This window comes from Mytilus californianus, unplaced genomic scaffold (assembly GCF_021869535.1).
Source record: "Mytilus californianus isolate M0D057914Y unplaced genomic scaffold, xbMytCali1.0.p SCAF_68, whole genome shotgun sequence".
Lineage (NCBI taxonomy): Eukaryota > Metazoa > Mollusca > Bivalvia > Mytilida > Mytilidae > Mytilus > Mytilus californianus.
The window spans coordinates 589,299-610,748 of NW_026262721.1; the positions used below are offsets into that span (position 1 = coordinate 589,299).

The window sequence follows — 21,450 nt, forward strand, 5'->3', positions numbered from 1 at the left end:
ATTTTTGTTAGTTTCTTTAAATCTTGATGAAAACTGTGAGGTTGAATTTTCTTTTACAGTTGAGTTTGGAAATAAAGCAGTTTTGTGACCTGACAAAAATATATTAAAACCAGATTATTATTGTAAATATTTCACTAGTTGTAATGAAATACCTTGATTTCCGGGTAAAACAAATTCACATGAGAAATAAATCCAGTTATTTTATTCTTGAGTCACAACAGTGGATGTTGTGTTAAGAAGTTGTTATTGACTTTGAATCATAGAATTTGATTTGAGAATAGTTGACAAAGTTGCATTCTAACGAAATTGTTTGAGTGAAAAAATACGTCAGCTTCATTTACTCAGTTCGATTTGTAAGTAGATGCCATTTTAATTTTATAAAACAATAACCAAAAAAATATGTCAAAATTCTTCTTTCCATAATTTTGTTTTAAACTTCTATTGTAAAATCTAAAGTATACACCTTTAAACAAAAATAATAAAAGCGTATATTCATACCACCCAAACAAATAAATGGGAGCAATTCTGAACAATTCTTTTCTTGGTAATGGCTCCATTGTATATAGTCACTGTTAAACTCCTGGTTATTCTTTACGAAAATTGCAATACATTTCCTTCTTTCCTTGTCTGAAATAGTGATGAAACATTTACATATTTTTTGTAATTAATTATTGTTATTTAAGAGAGAGAAAGAGAGGCGAAGGATATTAAAGGGACATTCAAACTTATAAGTCGAAAACTAAACTGACAACGCCATGGCTAAAATAGAAAAAGACAAACAGAAAAACAGAAAAACAACAGTACACTTAACACAACATAGAAAACCAGACTGAACAACACGAACCCCACCAAAAACTGGGGGTGATCTCAGGTGCTCCGGAAGGGTAAGCAAATCCTGCTCCACATGTGGCACCCGTCGTGTTGCTCATGTTAGTACAAAACTGCTGATAAGTCTAATTATGTAGGTCATATTCGGAAAAAAGGGGACGTGATTGTAGTTACGAAAATTTAAATCTTAATTGAAGTACGTTAGAGAACGCAAGAAAGCTATTAATATCAACAACACATTTAACGTAACGCGTACTGAAGTTGATTTGTTATGATACAAGCGGATGATTCTAATTAGTGAGCATACTGGTTCATAAACATATCTTTATGACACGGCTTATAGCATCAAATTGAATATTTCCTATCGACTATTTACTCTATATGGTTTTTAACTTTGAGCTGCAAAGTGTTCTAAACGTGAAAAGAGTGTGGCACTCTCAAATATAATTCGAACACATTGAAACTTATCACAAGAGATGTACGGTTAGATATATTTTCGTACACCTTCATACTAGAGTTAAAAAGAACCTTCATTTTGTAGGAAAATTATGTCATTTCCCCCCCCCCCCCCCCACCCCACCCCCTTTTTACATGCCGAATCTAGGACTCATCTACTTGATCGGTGAATAATTCGCAATTATTTTACTAACATTGTGTAAAATAATATAAACGGTAACAATTTAACTGCACCAGATGCACGTTTCGACAGTTAGATGTAATACCTCTTCGGTGATTCTTGAGGCCAAAAATCTTTACAAACATTGAATAGTTGATTCAACCAAAGTGAACCAAACGTTTAGCTAAAACGTAACAAGGAATAAGATTTATGCACGAGGGAGTAACGTTCTTTAACTAAAGTGATTTCCAAAATATGATTATAGTTTTGTAAAATGTTCAATTAGTTATAATTATTGCTCATATTTATTTATACATATATTGTGCACATGTTCAACCCTGACAAGTAAATATTTTGTCAAATACTATGTTAACCAGAAAAATACTCATGCCGTCATACACGAATGCATATTTGTCCACTCAATTTATAAACTAGAGGCTCTCAACAGCCTGTGTCGCTCACCTGTATCTACTGTGGTTTTGGAAATCATGTAAAATAAGGTTACAATCATAATTAATAGTATTATATATCCCAATAATGATTGAGACCAGATTTGGTTTAATTTGGCCCAATAGTTAAATTAAACGCAGGTCATCCCATTGTAGTCTTACAATAGTTACGGAAGACCCCTCATCATTATTTAAATTAGTTTTCAAGTTGTGACCATTTGAAATTGTTTTTTTTTACAATTTTTCCATAGACTTCTATAGTAAAACCCTATGTTCTATTTTTTTGCCATGGCGGCCATCTTGGTTGATGGCCGGGGTCATCGGATACATCATTTAAACTAGATACCTTAAGGTAAAAGATTACAAAAATTTACGAAAAATTGACTTTAAAGGGCAATAACTCCTTATGGGTTGAATTGACAATTTTAGTCATGTGGACTTATTTGTAGATCTTATTTTGCTGAACAATTCTGATGTTTATCTCTATCTATTATAATATTCAAGAAAGTAACCAAAAACTGCAAAACTTCCTTAAAATTACCAATTCAGAGACAGCAACCCAACAACGGGTTGTCTGGTGCGTCTGAAAATTTCAGGGCAGATAGATCTTGACCTGGTGAACATTTTTATCGATGTCAGATTTGTTCTAAATGCGTTAGTTTCAGAAATATAAACCAAAAACTGCAATATTACCACTATGTTCTATTTGTAGCCATGGCGGCCATCTTGGTTGATGTGCTGGGTCATCGGATGCGTTTTTAAAACTGGATACCCTAAGGATGATTTAGGCCAAGTTGACCCAGTAGTTTCAGAGGAGAAGATTTTTGCAAAAGTTAACGGACGACGACGACGGACGACGGACGCTAAGTGATTAGAAAAAGCTCACATGGCCCTTTTTGACCAGGTGAGCTAAAATGATATAGAAATTATCACGTTAGATACGTGGTATATAAATTAAGTTTTTGAAACAACTGCACAATTATATCGTAAAAATTATACAGTTAAAAACTTACATGTAAATGAAATCAACAATCTATAAACTTGCTGTGTCCTAAGTATTTTTCGGGATTTACCTTCATCGGGAACGTTCAAATTCCAAAAAGTAGGAATGCCAAGGATGTCAAGGTAGTTACATGTAATCACACGAAGAACTATTATACCAAAGTAGTCACAATCGATCCAGTGAAAGAAATGGATTGATACACAAATTAATACTGATTGTAAGCATGATTTTATATCACAATTAAGAGAGAAAAATTGTTTACAAATAGCGTACATACATGTTTGAACTGTTAATGCTTACTTGTAGCTTGATGTAATATTTGATATCTGAAATATCGTAGCCAAAGACCGGCCGATGAGTTTCTGACTGCATTTGGCAGTTGTTTTACAATTTGTACAGTTATTGACAGCGTTAATCCAATTTGTGTGCAGACCAATATTTTCTGCAAAGAAAAAATAAATTGATATGAAAACAGTCGTTTTGGGGTATTTTAAGTCCTACACGTTGATATGAATAACACCATCTTGTTAAGCAGTCATACTGCACTTATGAAAAAAAAGCTTTTTGTTCTAATGATTATTCTTGAAACGCGAACTCCAGCTTTAATATAAGTCATAGGGCTGACATAACGTTTTGCAAACGTGAAGTGCACATTGATTAGAGTGGGTCAAGATATCATTTGAAGCAGTTTTTTTTGGTCCATAATTTCTAGATTGCTCGGATAGATCAGATGCATTTTATGATTATAATTACTATTATTGAAAATAAAATGAGGACATTCTGTAAATTTCAGAAACAATTATGTAGCTGATGTGACTGTATGCTTTGACAAACAAGACCAATACCGAGTCTGAACCTGCGTCGCTGTATTGAATTGATTGAGGTGACATGTATATTGACGCAAAACTAAACGTTCCTTTCAATGAAGTCAAGAAAACCTTTGACAAAAATATTCCTTGTACAATGAGTGTTGTTAAGTTTCAAACTATCGGTAAACAGGAAGTGGCTGCACGGCAGATGTAAAAATTACTTACCCGCTATAACTTGGCCCAAATCATTTCCAAATAGAATGCAACATCTATGGTTGCAAGTGCTCTTCGTGACAACGTTTAAACAATGCATAGAAAAACAAATGAGTTTTAAATAATCCATGTTTGTAGGAAAAAAGACCGAATACACATTTTTTCACAGATCCCATGTATTCCGGTATACACAGTAACTCCCTATATACATGTATGTAATTTTATCAAGTTGTTCTAAAATTGTTCGGCACTCATGGCATGTTTTTGACCTTTCCAAAGCTGGTTCTTCAGTAAACAGGAATTATAAGGTTAGCATATTTAGTCAATTTTCCTTTCGATTAAATAATTCACAGGGTAGTAGTATTGGAAATCATTACCATTTCCAACTTTATATTTGATAATAACAAAATCCGTTTTTGAATCTTACTCTTTTAACCCGCCTCTTTACAATGTATGCACACGACATCGCAATACATGACGGTCAAATATACTTTTTAAAAGTGATGCATCGTAAGTAAGATTATCATTATAATATGACCATATACCGTCATAAGTTAGCATTCTGCTTTCTGACCCCTTGATTGAATCAAAATCTGCATCAACGAATGAAAAAGACACAATTAAAAACGGAAAGTCATATCAAGTTATAAATAAGAATATATATATTAAATATATCTAACAACATATAAGACCAAATAGCAGTTTGAATTGTAATATTTAAAAAATGTTTATCCGTATTGTTTAGAAAGTATTAATTAGATGGAGCTAGTCCTTTGGTTTCATAATCGTAGAGATGAATAAAAAATAATTAATAGAAACTTACCTATTCCATTACAGTTGAAGCCATGAAATCCAGTGTAGCAGTTATCATCGTAGTTGTAGCCATGTTTTGTAGCCACACAATGGTATGAGTAATAAAACATACTTCGTCTTGAAATTACCTCTAAACATGAAAATTGAATGAAATAGACACTTTTTACATTGGTTAAATACCAGGGTTTTATTTCAATTTAACCACTGTTACGTACTTGATTAGTTGACAAGTGACGTAGAGCATGTTAGATATCGGTACAACAAATAAACTGCCTTTGGTCTCTTGTGGAGAGTTGTCTCATCGGCAATCATACCACATCTTCTTTTTTTATATTTAAGTGATATTTATCTATGTAACAATTTTCATACTGTAACACATTTTCAAAAATCATAAATGCCTGTCAGAAGAAAAACACATTTTTTTGTGGTAAAAAATGAAATTTATTATGCACAAAAGGGCAAATAAACGATGATCTCAAGTTGTTTTACTTAACTAAAAAAATTTTAAACTTCATGTAAATTTTCATATTTAGTATGACATTTTATTTTTGAGTACGAAGTGAATGATATGTATCACTACTCTGTTTTGAATCTACCTGGCTTATATTTAAACAACGGAACTCCAAATCCTGATGAACAGAAAACCGAGTCCGTGCGACACGGCGATATACAGAAAGTGGTATCAGTAACTGGATACGTTCCAATGCTTTTAATACATAAACAGGTCGTTATCTGAAAAAGAACTATAATTGTTGATGTATTAACATACAAATTAACACCCGCAAAAATTGTTTACAAATTATCTTCAGTCGTTTCATTATCAAGGACGTGAGGAATACAAGTTAATGTCCGACTGGAGTTTGCAAAAGATAAATAATTAAAATGTTTATGGCTGCTGCATTTTCATAAGAATATGGATATACTGTCGACGCGAAGCCCTTGTTCTCATGTTGTTTTAATTGATTGGATCAAGATTGTTTTTCATCTAGTGAAAGACTGCAATTATCTACCTCAATTTTTCATTATTCAATTTTATCTTAAACCATTAATTTACAGCTATAATACCAAGTTATGTGTATCTTTTGTTTGTGAGAAGTTTACAGGTACAATGTATGTATCCACATTTATGGTAGATCAATAATCAAATTCCATAAATCGATTGAAAAGATACATAATAAAGATTAAAATTAAAACGGAAGGAATTGCATCACCTCAAATAGGAGCGATACCGGGTGCAACAACAAGACAAGCGTCTCCTGCTATACAAGTATTACCAGCCATGCGAATATACACTTAGTCAAAATGTCACAATCGGTAAATATACAATACTTGTACATTGTCGGAAAATATAAAGTATTTATGTACGAGCTTTAGAAACTCAACGAAAAGCGAACCTCGCCGAGCTCTTCTCCTGTTTCGTAGCGAGTACAAATAAATATTTATATATTCCGACAATGTACATATATTGTTTTATCCTGTAATTTAAAAGTTTAAAAGTGGACCGCGAAATGAACTGCCACCCAAAAAGAAATTTTCACATTTCCGTTTGTTCAATATGGAAGCGGAGTAACGGGAGACTTTATTTGTACAAGTTCTTATGAAGTAAAAATTTATTTGTGTACCTATTATTTGTACAATAGTTGGCTGATTGCAGGATAAATATAGAGATCACACGACTATATTTTGGTATTTAAAGATCGAAGATTGCGACAACAGGCAGCTAGATTTACTAGTAGTTAAAAAGTTAAAAATAGAAAAATAAGTTTGATTTGACACCATACATACTTACATAGTAGACAAAATAATTCATGTTTGTACAATAAATCGAACATTATATCATCTTTAGCTGCAATAAAAATGTGTTCGCTATTTGAAAGGTATGTGTACAATCGATGTTCGTCTTCTTTTGGTATGTGAATGTCAATACAGCCTGTAAATATATTCAACTGTAAAATGAAGCAGTACAATCATTTCTGTCTACATATCAATATAGGCTGATGGAATACCGGCACGTGTTACGTACTTATTGCATTGTTCTGCTTAAATGTATATACGTTAAGACTTTTCTGCGCACGCGCTTGTTTGATTTGTTTTGGACAATATTCAAATTTAACATCACTGTGAAAACACAACTAACCTGTCTTCAATTTCAAATATAGAAGTTAAGAAACTGTCAGTAGCACTGTCACTTAAATGTATAAGACGTTGATCAAAAACTTTAAGAAGTCCTTATTTTGATTTTTTTTTGTAAAATCAACTGGGTTTTTGGTCGTGCAAAACTTATCGATTAATCACTAAAACATCTTTTAGGGGATACGATACATTTACAGGGGGGATATTGACGTTGCTAACGTAAAATGTTAATTTTCACGACGACAAACTGTGACATATCTGGAAAAGATGCAATTTCCGACTGATTTAACTTGAAAACAAGTTGATGGATCCCTCTTTTTTAAAATGATGTCTGATTCGATTATGTGTAAAGAATATTGGTGTCAAATTTTATGAACATTTCACCGATGAATTTTTTTAAAATTAGATAAATATAGTTAAAAAAAATGCCGTTTTTCGACTAAAATCATGAAAATGTGATAAAAAGTTATTATTTCCAAAGAGTTGTTAAACAAATTGAAGCACACTTATGTAGAGGAGATGTTCCAAATGTGTTTAAAAAAATCTTTTAAAACAAAATTTAGGTATGTCTTTTCAAAGGATAGAAATGTCCAATAAACCAAAATTTCCAGCAAATGTCCAAAATTTCGACCCCATTTATCTCTAAAAGTAGCAAATGAAAGTATATTTTTTATTACATATTTGAATTGACTAGGTGAAATATAAATGAATAATATCAATTTATGAATGACATCGTTTCCTTTATGAAGATTTATATATTCGTCGATTTGTATTTTAAATCTTAACGTTTAACTTATAATGACCGTAAAAGAATGCCCAGTCTGAAAACAACTCTTGTGTTGAAGTCCTAGCATAAAATCCATTATCTTCTTCGTAATCATTACTGGGTAATATCATGCTGAGCTGTGGAACTGAACAACTTCTTTTAGCTGCTTCCCAAATAACTGGAATTTACGAAAAAACATTATATTACTATAAAAAAACACACAGTACACAAAAGATAGATGTGTGAAAGAGAAATAAAGTACGAAACAACCATAGCAGAGAAAGCAAAAGTTTTGTCAAAGTTATTATAAATTGTATAAACAAAAAAAAGAGATATATTACAAAAAAGACAAAAGGCGAGAAATAAAGAACTCGCTTGCGTTTTTTTTTCCTGGACGAATTTTTGTGTGCGTTATTAGGTCCCCATATTTCTGTGTTCGACAAAATGGTATATCGGTGTTACTTGTAGATCGTAAGTCATAGAGACCTATATACTTTTGACAACAAGTCTTTGGACCATAGGCAGGACATTAAGGTCAATGGCAAAGGTCAACAGTCAAGTTTATATTCTCAATTATGATCTACTTTAATGTCATTGCAACTTTTCAGAAACGGTATAGTTATCAACATATGAATTTCTCATATTGTAAGTTACGACGCCAATATATTGGGATCCAAGTTCTCTGGTGACTATTTAAAGAAGTTTTCTCCCCTTTCATATTAAAAAAGCTGTTTGGTAGGATCCTCTTCTAAACCATGCACATTATAAATTTGGGGTCTTTCGATTTGAAAATATTGAACTTTGACATTTACACTGAGGTCAAGGTCAAGGATAATTGAACATTTTAGAGTTTGACCTTCGCTTGTTTTGGAACTAATAGAGAGCTAAACAAAGAAAAAATATTTAAGACATTTTGGCAGAGATTTTAAATCGATCCAATGACATGTATAGGAGTTATTGCGCTTTTGATACTTAAACTTATAAATAATTGGTTATAACTTCATACAAGCTTCATACTGGTATATGATTAGGCTACAGTGTTTTTTTTTGTATTAGGTAAAGAGACACATGACCTTGAAAAAAATGTCAACCGAAACTGACATGGTGTTAACCAGAAGCAGAAACGAAATAATTTTTTAATTATTGTAATGTAAGTTATCAAGTTATCTCACTAATTTGGTAAAATATATGGAAACCATATTTTTCAGAATCAGTGTAAAATATTTTATCATTTATTAAACCTGAATTTACTGATTATCGAAATTATTTCATAAAAATATTTAATAACTCATATATGTTTTAGTGTAAGATGAGTTTTCTACTTATACCTTAAACCAGCAACATGAGTATAAAAGGGTTGCATCCCTTGAATTCTTAAAATCTGTAAATAATTGACAGGGTTCAAATCAGAGACAATGTTTTATGAATAACTTTTATTATCACTTGTAATTTATTATGATTTTTGTTACATATGTTCTTTCAAGAATTTTCAACATATTATGTGGAAAAAAAATTTAAAAATCTTTCTATCTTTTAAATATTCCATGTTTAAAAATCTGAAGTGAACAGATTTTTAGTTCAAATTTGAATTTTGAAGGCGGAGCCTGACAACAGCTGATTCTGTTTGTAAACAAATGCACATGGAAAATAATGTTCATGCATAATAAAGACAGCACCTACCTAATTTGCAGAGATATCCAATGTTTAAATCCCTTTGAAACATTACACAAACTTTCCTTCCAGAAAACTTATTTTGTTAATTAATCCAATAAGTTAAATTGTATATAAACATTGAGTGCAAAGTAATAAAAAAAGGTCAAAAGGGTTTAATTATATCAGTCACTACAGGTTGAAATAAAAAAAGTATATCATGAATTAGTGCCATCTATGTCCCATGTATGGTTTAGATTTAGGGTTTGGGTACAATTCCCTCACAAGATTTAACACACAATCGGGGATAACCTCTCTTCTGACGATAACAACAGTTTCATCAACCCTATCCCTATTCAAAAGCCTGCATTTTTTCCTGAGATATTGAGGACTGCTCCATGCTCCTCTATCCTGCATCATTCTCCAGAATAATTTATATTTCAGTTTTCTAATTCCACTATTCCTAGCATGTGCCCTCTGTCCTACACCTAACCAATTTTGTCTTTTTTGTGTAACACAAGGACTGCAAAAACAATCCTGACACATATCTTCATCATTGGTATCATTTCCAGCACTTTGTTGATCTGACCCACTTTGACCAGGGTTCTCAATTTCATCAGCTGCACTAATATTGGTTTCTGCATTATCTTCTAAATGAAGGTTAGAAGAAGTACTTGATGGTGCTATCTCATTAAAGTCCCAATCATTGTGGCTAAAAAATGCCTGAATTGCAAGTTTCTGTTCCTCTGTTACAGCCAAAGAAAGAATATTTTGATCATTTTGGTTTTCCATTTTACTATAGATTTCAAAAATGTCATGTGTAACAGTTTTAGGTGTGCCAGTATCACTTTGCACACTTTTGATGGGGGTTTGGGGATCGTTAAAATTTTTAATGTCCAATTAAGTGTTTTTTTTTATCTTTACACGAAACACATTAGTGTTATAACCTGTGATTTATATACCTAAGATAAATGTAAAAGCTGCTGAATTGACACAATATTTTATCAAATATATATATTCTGCTCTTGTTTCCCAAGTTCACCCCAGATAAATAGTGAAGTCTAGCATTTTGACAGTGGGGGGAAACCCAAATGTAATTTATTTTTGAGGGAAAGTTTTCAATAATTGCATTACAAATACAAATAAAATCTCAAAAAATATTAAATAATATCTTCCAAAAACCCTCAAGAAAAAGTATAGAAACATATATCTTTTTTAAGAATAAAACTTAGTTTTCATTCACCCCTGCTTTGAGTGAAAAATTGGAATGTCCAACATCAGTAGCTATCAAATTTTGGAGGGAAATTTAGAAATTGAATTTTTCATAATCATGGAAGCACTTGCCGTAAATATGAATGAAAATATTCAACCTGCAGAAAAAAGAAAATATTTAAAAGATAAAGTTGAGAGTGTTAAAAGAAGGAATGATATGAGGAAAGAAAAACCAAAACCTATTGAAGGAAAAATAAATTTTTCTTCTGGATCTATTGATGAGAAGAATTTGATATATGAAATGACCAATGACATTAAAAAGGCAATGGGTGGTGGGAACCCAAACAGGACTACAAATAAAGACATGTTATTTGAAGTAATGACATTCTACATTAAAAACAATATAACACAACTACATGAAGATCAACATATGGCTGAGGAAAACAATATACCACTTTTGGACTGTTCTTTTACATCATGTAATGAGGAACCATCAACACAGAAACTTTTTGTCACTGCCGAAACATCAATCGAGAACCTTATTAAAAGAGTGATAAACCATGGAAAAGTTTGTAAAAGTCAGTTGCATCTTTACTCAACTGATATTAAGGGTCATGTTGGAGTATGCAAACTTAAATGTGAGGAAAAACATGAACTACTGTGGTCAAGCTCACCGTATATGGGAGACAAATATCTATGTAATTTAAGAATGTCTCACGGATTTTATGTGTCAGGAATACTTCCAAACCAATATTCCAGATTTTGTCAGGCATCTAACATTGGTACTATTGGGGAGACTACGCTGAATAGTATTTTCCAGAAATACGCCCCGGTAGTGTCACAGCTGGTGAAAGAGTCATATGAAACTGCTCTTTTGGAGGAAATTGCTTCTTATGAAGAACTTCAAGAAGGTATCGATATTGTAACTGATGCAAGACATGGTACCAGAAAAAACTCTATGTACACAGACGTAGTTTGCCTTGGTGCCAGAACACACAAAGTTTTACGTGTTGAAACAATTTCAAAAGTGGATTGTACAAGTGCACAAAAACATGAACTTATAGGAACAGAGAGGATTTACGAATATTTTAAAAATCTCAGAGATGAGTACGAGGTGAAAATTCGCGTTCACTGTTATGACAGAAATACCAGTGTTAACAAATTTATCCGTATTAATGGAATTGACACAGAATCAACAAATGATACATGGCATGCCACCAAAAACATAGCCAAAGAAATCAAGACCATTTGTTCTGGACCTAGATACAAGGAAGGACAAACGTGGCACCCTGAGTTATCGGACAAAGCAGCAAGTATAAAAACTCATCTTTATTGGGCAATGAAAAATTGCAATAAGGATCCAGTGAAACTTAAACTAAGTCTATTGAATATAGTTGAACATTATAAGAACAATCACGAACACTGTAGTGAATTATCAAGGTGTAAAACTGATTCGAATTATGAACCATCTAAATATTTAATTAAGGATCCCAAAGCAGAGATGTTATTAGGTCGGGCTCTAATGAACACCCAGGTATATAAATCGCCAACTGATTATGTTCATTGTATGGACAGTTATTATGTGGAAAGTTTCAATAATGCCATTCTTCAATATCATGACAAGAGAATTAACTTCTCCAAACAAGTTTATATTCTTCGGACAAATCTAGCTGTATTGGATTGGAATGAACATGTAAATAGGCAAACCACATCATTAAAAACTGTTCAAGATGCAAAAAACCCATGAAGACAAGTACAAGTAAAAATTTTGAAAAGGAAATCTTACAACATGTGGTCTGAAATCTGGGATCAGTTAGTTCAAATTTACTTGGATTTATGATATTTTATCTCACAATTTTTAAGTCAAATCATTAAAACATAATTGTAAGTAATATCTGTTTTCTTTATTTTTGTTATTATATCTACTACAAACCATAACTATTTTGACCACAGTGGATAAGATAATTAAATCGTCTGCTACAAATTCCTCAAGCATGTGCATTTGTTTTGTTTACATTTATCAGCTGCTGTTTATATACAACTTGTACCTCCTACATCACCTTATCTGTCAAATCTTAATTGCGCATGTCTTACCGATCAGGCTGATCGGATGTTGCTGGTTTAAGAGACAACAAGTTACTATTTTCACCACTATTTTACAAAAAATATCTATCCATACCTTTAGTCAAGTTTCTTTCAAATAAAATTATCAACAAGTGTGAATTTATCGGTGGAAAGATTTTCTGTTGTTCTCAGAACTAAAGGGTTTTGATTAATATGTTTTTGTTGTGTTTTTTTCTCTCTCGTGTAGACAAACGGAAGGAGTTTTACGCACTGTCAAATGAAATTTAACTTTTCTATGTTTTTGTTCTCATCCGAATTAAAATATATTTTTAGTTGTTATTCACTATTCATCATGCTTTTTGTTTATTGAAACTAAGGTGCTGTATCAGATATCTTAGATGTCTCTGTTGAATTTATTTAAAACTTACATACCATTGGCGGTTGTATTGAACAATATGTCAAATTGTAATCTCTATGGATTAAGTAGAGTAACTTCTGTGTTAGGTTGCTTTCTCACTAAAAGTTACCCTATTTCATGTTTTGTTTTTCAGATGAAAGACGTAATCATGTCAGGTTTACATTAGTATAAACACTTGAAATGAAATGGGAAGGTCCATCAAAATGTTTTAATATGTTATTAAACAATTTAAATTTTATCCTCTATTCATTATTCATTTCCTTCCTTTTTCCCTTTTGTATTTGCAGCAAGTACATGCTAAAAATATGGAAAACACATGAACATACCATGAGAAAGAACCTATTGAAATATAATGAGAAGTATATGCTTAATGCTATAACAAAACATTACATAGAAAATTAAAACTAATTTACTGGTAAAACAACACAGACATTTTAAAATAATACATAACAAGATACAATACTGAAACCTTAAACAAAGGGTCCTCCGGAAGGGTGCACAGTTCCTACTTCACGAGTGGGACCCATCGTGCTGCTCATGCTGGTTAAATTCCAACGGTAAGTCACATTCAACAATGTCAAAATTAAAGACATTGTAAAAATAACGAGATGAGGTATGATTGCCAATGAGACAACTATCCACCAAAGTTCAAATAAAGTGGATGTAAGCAATTATAGGCAACCGTATGGCCTTCAACAATGAGAAAAACCCGTACCGTATAGTCGGCTATAAAAGGCCCCGACATGAAAAATATGAATCATTTCAATTGAGAAAACAAACGACCTAATTTATAACAAAACAATTAACGAAAAAGAAATATGACAGACATGAACCAACGACAACCACTGAACTACAGGCTCCTGACTTGGGACAGGAACATACAGAATGTGACGGGGTTAAACGTGTTTGTGAGCGCTCAACCCTCCCCTAACATGGGACAGTGGTGTAACAGCACAACACAAGAACAAACTATAAAAATCAGTTGAAAAAGGCTTAACTCATCAGATCGATACAAAGCAGAAAAACATCTAAAATAAACACAGACCGTACGTGGCAAGGTATTTATCCATCCCTTATCCCTAACAACAAAAAGGACACTAAGTACAGATCTGAGAGTACTCGACGTTACTGACAGCTAGTTTAAAGCCAATAATAACTGATAAAAAAATCATGTATCTAAGACTAAAATATCAATCAGTACACATCCAACATCCAATGGATTTAGTGTAACGACGTCATTAACAGTCAGAGAAAAAAATTTGTTTGCAAGAACAGCAAATGCGTGGTCACCTGTGAAACATATATTCCAAAGCGGTCAACCATATCATGATGTCGTCTTTAAAACTTTACCATTTGCAACCACTGATGCAGTAGCCTCCTTTTAAGCAGTGGCCTTCTATCAAGAACATCTTGATAGGAAACGCATTGTAGGCTGACAGCTGATATAAGTTTGTTATAAATTTGTTTTGTAAAATGCAAATAAACAATATGAAAAGCAAGTTCAGATTTATGCTTACCTTCAGTTTGATTAAGATATTCTTCAGCACAAGCAAAAACGATCAAGTAAGTTAAATGTAAAAACGAACGCATTATTTGTTATTGTGAAATGTAATTTTCACAGTTGCTATATAAAGTTATACAAATGTACACATTATATTCTTTCTCATATATATATATATACATATATATATGCGTATCTGACAAGGAAACAAATTCATATGAAACCATGGCAACATATTCAATTAAGTGAATTTATTAAATTATGTTTTCAATTAATATTTCTTGAGTAATGCTGCTAAAAATAAATTTGTATTCGTATTAACAAATATTAAGGAACTCTTTTATTTTCATCATAGGCATATTTAGAATAAATAATAAAGAATAAAGTATAAATAAGGATGACCTGTTTTGAAAAAAAAATATATACAGCAGGTGTTCCGTTTTCCATTTAATATGGACATTTATTTACTTAACTAATGTGATACGTATCGGATACCTTCGTCTGGAAGGCTCGTTATTCAAACTATCAAAAAACCAGTTTTTCAAAGCATACTCTGTGTAATTGCAATACAACACACAGGGGAAAATGTAAACACATAAGAGGTTGATGTTTCAACTTAAGAAATTATAATGTCAAACCTATGTTTCCTCTCACTCTCCTGTAAACTGCACCCAAGTCCTCATATAAATCTGAAAAAGATTTCTAATTGTTCACTCACAAAATTAATAATTTACCTGAATGGTCAAGTGAGTCAATCGAAAAAAGGCTCGTGAGTTGAATTATCATCTGTTTTACCGATTTTGTTAAGGGTAGGATTTGATAAATTTGATGGCTCCAACAGTGTCGATTTCACGGACTTCAGCATTGTTTAAATGATCGAGAAGTACCACAAAGGTGATTTCCAACTGATGCAGGTAAGTAAAAAAAAAACAAGTTCCATAGGTCTTGCATTCACAAAGGATATGAATAAATACCTGAACATGAAAATACTAGTTGATATATTATACATTTAGTAGCAAATCAGTATAGCCAAAACCTGCTGTATAATGAGGAATACTGATTAAAAGAAAAAGGAAACAATTGATTGTTTTTTTTATTTACCAGGCAACTGCCTCGCTTGCTTCAATGTAAGTTACTACACTACACAATAAACCAACAATCTTCATATTGAAATGATAATAGATGAGTTCCTTCTCATTTGTTGTGCTTTTTACATACTTTAGGATGCGCGTGTTTGCATGTTTGCAATGACGGCTTTGATATAAATTAACGCAAAATTATCAACAACAGAAATACGATAAATTGGCCTACTGTTCTATAAAATTTAACACAAATATTGGGAGTGTTTGTGGAAGTATGATTCGACTAATAATTATATAAAAAGTGATGTTCTTACTTCCAGGTGTTTATGATAAATTAGTTTTAAAGCAAACGTATATAAGAAATTTCCTTCAATTCATTTTGCTTTGACTTAATCGACCTATTGGTCAAAGATATGATTACAATATTTTAAATATTTTGCTTTGTGTAATGGACGGGGTCAAAAAGCCTGTGATTAGTACTATCCGTAACTTTGTCAACAAATCTGAACTTTATAGAGTTAGCACATACTTACAACTTCTCGTCCAATCAAATTGCTTTAATTTGCCTTCTAATTTTCAAAGTACATAATTTTTCCGTGCACTAAGTAACTACGCATGAATGACCACAAGGGTAAGATTTCATTGTATCGTAATCAAGATATAAAAACAAAAATTGCCACTGGCTATTTTGAAATGTGCCAAAGTAAATTAAATATTTCGTAATTAATTTTCACATTGATTTTTAAATATCCTGCTATTAAAATCTTTGGATCTAAAATGTTTTTGACGATTTTAAGTTTCTTTTATTTAAATAAAGAGTAACAAATATGGATCTTTATACCTTGATAAGGGGTACAACGCCATCTAAAAAATTGCGATAATTTATCATCCATGCAATTACTTTGTACACAAAAAAGTGTGTACTATGAAACCTTGTAAAGGGAAATTAAGTGAAGGCAAATTCTATTTTGTCATGAATTGATTGATTGATTATTGATTGCTAAATGTCCAGTGGCAAATATTTCATGCATGTTCAGGACGATGTCATGAATTGAAAAACCGTAATGTCTGAAGAGAATGTGCCACCTATATATATATATATATATGTATATACATGTTCTGATACATCTTTTAGCTTTTACTTTGAAATGAAAAAAACATAAACCCTAGTATCTTTGATCTATTGGTAGTTGCGTTTTAATGCCTATCCGCTAGACTAACTACGGGAACATACCAGGGGCGGATCCAGCCATTTTTAAAAGTGCGGTTCCAACCCAGGATAAAAAAGGGGAGATGGTTCCAACCATATGTCCCCATTCAGAAGCATTGATCGTCCAAAAATGGGGGTTTTCCAACCCCCGGACCCCCCCTCCTGGATCCGCCACTGCATACTATCTATATGTTTTAAATTTATTATAGCTTAAGTTTTACTGTGGAATTGAAAAAAAATTTCAAGACATGTAAAGCTTCCACTGCAATTATTGACTGCCTTTGGTCAATTTATTTTATCATCTTACCATGTAAGGTAGTAAAACACCGCTTTATACCAATAAATATACTTACACCAGCAGCTACCATCTTTTCATTCTGGAGTCAAGGGTCTTTTGAAATCACATATTTTACAATGATACTAGTGAGTAGATTTACAAAACTTCGTTAATGAGCTCCGTTTTACAAAATACATTTCTTTACGGTCCTATGTTTTATATATAACGGTCTTTCTATATTTAAATGAGATAGGGTAATACCCATTGGATTCCTTTCTGCACGGATGATTTCGGCAGTCAGTATATAAGAAAGATTTGAGGTGTGTTTGACCAATGCGACACTCGTTACAAGATAGTAAGGACTATGTTAGTTTGTTATACTATTCCTCACCCTCCCACCCCATTTACGCATTTTATATGTAACCTTATCGTATCTTATTGACTTGTGTATAGTAAAAATTGATTCATTATGTATGGCTGATTGTATTTATTTATGTTGAACATGTTCAATTAAATGCGATCTTGTAGCGAACGCACAACCCTATACTGTGTTTGGTATTTTCTACGATATCTAGTTCAGAAAAACTTTATTTTCGGAGGAGTGAAACGAGGGAGTAAATAACACCTGTGATACAAGTAGTCATCCAAAATAAACTATCAATAGATCAATTAAAAGGTTACTCAAGTTGTACATATGTGCTAAATTGGATAGTCTATGAAAAGGTATAAATTTCACAGTATATACCTTTTCATAGACTAACCTAGACTAAGGCCGTGTTCACACCAAACGCTGTGTACTGTAAACCTGTTTACAATAAGTTCCATGTAGTGAACACTGGTTTCACATTAAATTTGTTGTCATCTGTACATGAAAATTGTTCACATCAGTAAACAACATGTACACGTAATTTACATGTACATTAAATAGAATTGAATTGAAAATTTCTCTGTTAACTTTTGTATCAGTTAGGCGTAGACCAATTCATATTTTTTCAATTTTTCTTAAAAAAAAATTGGGGGGAGGGGAGATAAATTTTAAGAAAAAATGTATTTGTTCAAGGAGGGAAGTGAGAAAAATTGTTTGAATTCTTGAAAATGAAGTGCATGGGATTCAACATGCAGTTTAAAAAATGTAACTTCCTTAAATATTCAAAATAAAATCTACGCTCTTGGTATCTTGTTTTATGAACACTTAACCCACACAAGTCCTACATTGACTATCGACTGTATGTAGTCAAAACCTGTTTCAAACTACATGTTAACATTGATTTTTATTAATGAGAACGTAACTGAGTTTAGTTTAAGTGTAGAGTACACTTACACAACATTGAGTTTGGCTCAATGTGAACACGGCCTTAGTTTTCAAAAAGTAAGTATTTTTGGCATCTTCAAATATCGATTTGGGCTTAGATTCTAGTACTAAGTATGTCAAACAGTTTAGTAAAAGACAAGCCATTGACCGCAGTTGGTGTAAATTTGCGATGTCCGAGAATCATATTGGGGCGTACAAAAGTTGAAACAATTTCGCAATTACTTGACAAAACACAATCAACACACAATTGCAATTCATATGTGCATTCATAAGTAATTGTTGTCCATAACTCTTAAATACATTTTCTTTTTGTATGTGGTATTAGGTACTCAAGAGAGTTAATTTGTTGAATAATGATATTTCTTTTGTTGAATGATGAGTTTTGCCCATAACACTAACTTCTATAGAAAAAATAGAATTGTCAAGGTGGTTTAAATGTATATAGAGAAATTAATTGCAGCTTAGGATAATTAACATTACGTCGGTGATAAAGCTTTCTCTCATGTTATCTTTGAAGTGTTTCTCCGATATAGATCATATAAAAATAAGGAGATGTGGTATAATTGCCAATGAGACAACTTAGTTCAAACATATTTTATTTGGTAAATATCAGCAAAATGGATGAGACACAAGTAAATCCTTATCCATATTACAATATAAGTATATATATACAATAATAACATTATTAGTATGCATGTAAAGCGAACAAATTCATTAGATATTATACAAATTAACTATCAATAAAAAGAAGAAAAAAAAAAAGAAAAGAAAAGAAAAAGAAGCAAATCATATTTTTCTGTGATGATGACAGGTTTTGATGACGATGATCGTCCGTGCCAGTAGCAATAACACTTTGTGTAGTTACTAGAAATCTGTTAGACTTTTTTTAATAAATTCTTGAACATGTTTGAAAATTAGGAGATTTTGTTCATTTGAAAGTTCGAAGTCTCCGCCAGTTAATAGTTTAGTATCTAAAACAAAGTTTTCAGTAAGCCAATTAAGTAAAATTTCTCTTAATGCAGTGTATTTTTGGCAAATGAAATAAAAAAATAATGAACATCTTCAATATCAGACCCACACTGACACGAAGGATCCAGTATAATGTTAGCTTTGAAAAGGTCAGAGCTTAGAAATGAAGCGGGACATCACAATTGAATTAAAATAATATTCAGTTCCCTCGGTCCGTATATATAATAAGTAGCAACTCTACTCTGGACACTTTCATTTTTCAATTCTCTCTTAAATTTAGATATAGAGTCGATGTTGCGAATTTTTAAGTCAAGCTTATTCCATTCTCGTATTGTGGATGGAATAAAAGATTCAGTGGTAAGGGATAGTCTACAAAATGGAACAATGATATTTTGACCGTTTCGCAATGAGACAACTCTCCACAAGAGACCAAAATGAAACAAAATAATAACTATAGGTCACCGCACGGCCTTCAACAAAACCCAAAACGCATAGTCAGACATAAAAGGCCCCGAAATGACAAATGTAAAACAATTCAAACGAGAAAACTAATGGCCTTATTAATGTACAAAATAATGAACAAAAACAAATATGATAAACAGCAACAAACGACAACCACTTAATTACCGGTTCTTGACTTGGGACAGCCCCCCCCCCCCCCCCCCCCCCTAACCTGGTGTAACAGTACAAAATAAGAACAAACTATAAAAATCAGTTGAAAATGTTCCTTTATAGCTTGCTGTTTGGTGTTTGGTGTGAGCCAAAGCTCCGTGTTAAAGGCCGTACTTTGACCTTTAATTGTTTACTTTTTACACATTGTGACTTGGATAGAGAGTTGGAGACTCATACATTTGTACCACATCTTCTTATTTCTATTAACTCATCAGATGGATACAAACAGAAATACATATAACAAAAACACAGAGTGGACGTGGCAGGGTACTTATACATCCCACAACAAAAAGACACTACGTACAGATCTGAGAGTAATCGCAGTTACTTACAGCTTGTTCAAAGCCAATAACAACTAATAAAAAAATCATGCATCTAAAACTAAAATATCAATGAGAACAAATCCAACATCCAGTATGGATTATTGTAAAGACGTCATTAACAGTCAGAGAAAAACATGACCTTGTGTAATGCCAAGATACAGGTATCGACAGATTGTAGAGCCATGAACGTACATAAAGTCCATAAATGGAGTATGTATTCATTAATAAAGTTATTTTCCAAGAATGTGACCTAACGAATAAGACTTATCACGGGTTTGCATTTACTTTGTTTATTTACATTAGCCACACGACGACGGATTCCACATGTGAAGCAGGATATGCTTACCCTTCTGGAGCATCTGAAATCACCCTGGTTTTTGGTGGGGTTCGTATTGCTCAGTCCTTAGTTTTTATGTTTTGTTTTGTGCACTCTTGTTTGTCTTTTTGTCTTTTTCTTTTTTTGCCATAGCGTTGTTTATTTTCGACTTATGAGCTTTAAATCCCTTTGATATCTTTCGCCCCTCTTTTACTCTGACAACATGAATCGTTATAGAGAATATCATCTTTTTTATGATCAGTGATGATATAATTTATATATAGAAATGGACAGTACATGTTCAAATGTAACTCAATGTTTAAATTTTGTAGGGTGATGAGGAGTTTTAAGACTGAAGTTATTTCCCTTACAAGATTATCAACGGAACACAAATATTAGTTGGAGTCATTTTGTCTTTTTAAAACACCCAACTAGATGCCAAGTAATCTTGGTATTTGAATAAAGTAATACATGTAATAAATTAATACAGTTTGTAACTAAATGTTTTAAACTAGTGTTTATATTAAAAGTAAGCTAGGCTGTAATTCAATCAGGTTAAGTTGGCAAATTTTGGTTGTATAGCCACAGATGTGTATGTACTTGTCTTTCAAAACTGTTATCCCGTATTTATATAGTTGATGACTGTTGTCCCAGAAACACAGGAAATTTAACACTATTCGCTATCTTACGATGAAAAATAATTTAAAACAAGATTGATCATTTATAAGACGAAATATAAATAAAAGGAATATGTGTTAATTTGAGTTGTTGAATTTAGCAAAAACAATACTACTAATAATAGAAACAAATACAA

General features: G+C 32.2%; 1 long non-coding RNA gene across 1 annotated transcript; it reads right to left on the minus strand.

The window, feature by feature from the left end:
• LOC127707380 (uncharacterized) lies at positions 1-5,475 on the minus strand. Its single transcript, XR_007984834.1, has 5 exons — positions 5,328-5,475; positions 4,742-4,861; positions 3,197-3,338; positions 499-627; positions 1-89 (listed from the first exon to the last, which is right to left on the minus strand). It is a non-coding gene; the product is annotated as an uncharacterized LOC127707380 (long non-coding RNA).
• Between the last annotated feature and the right edge of the window lie 15,975 nt (positions 5,476-21,450).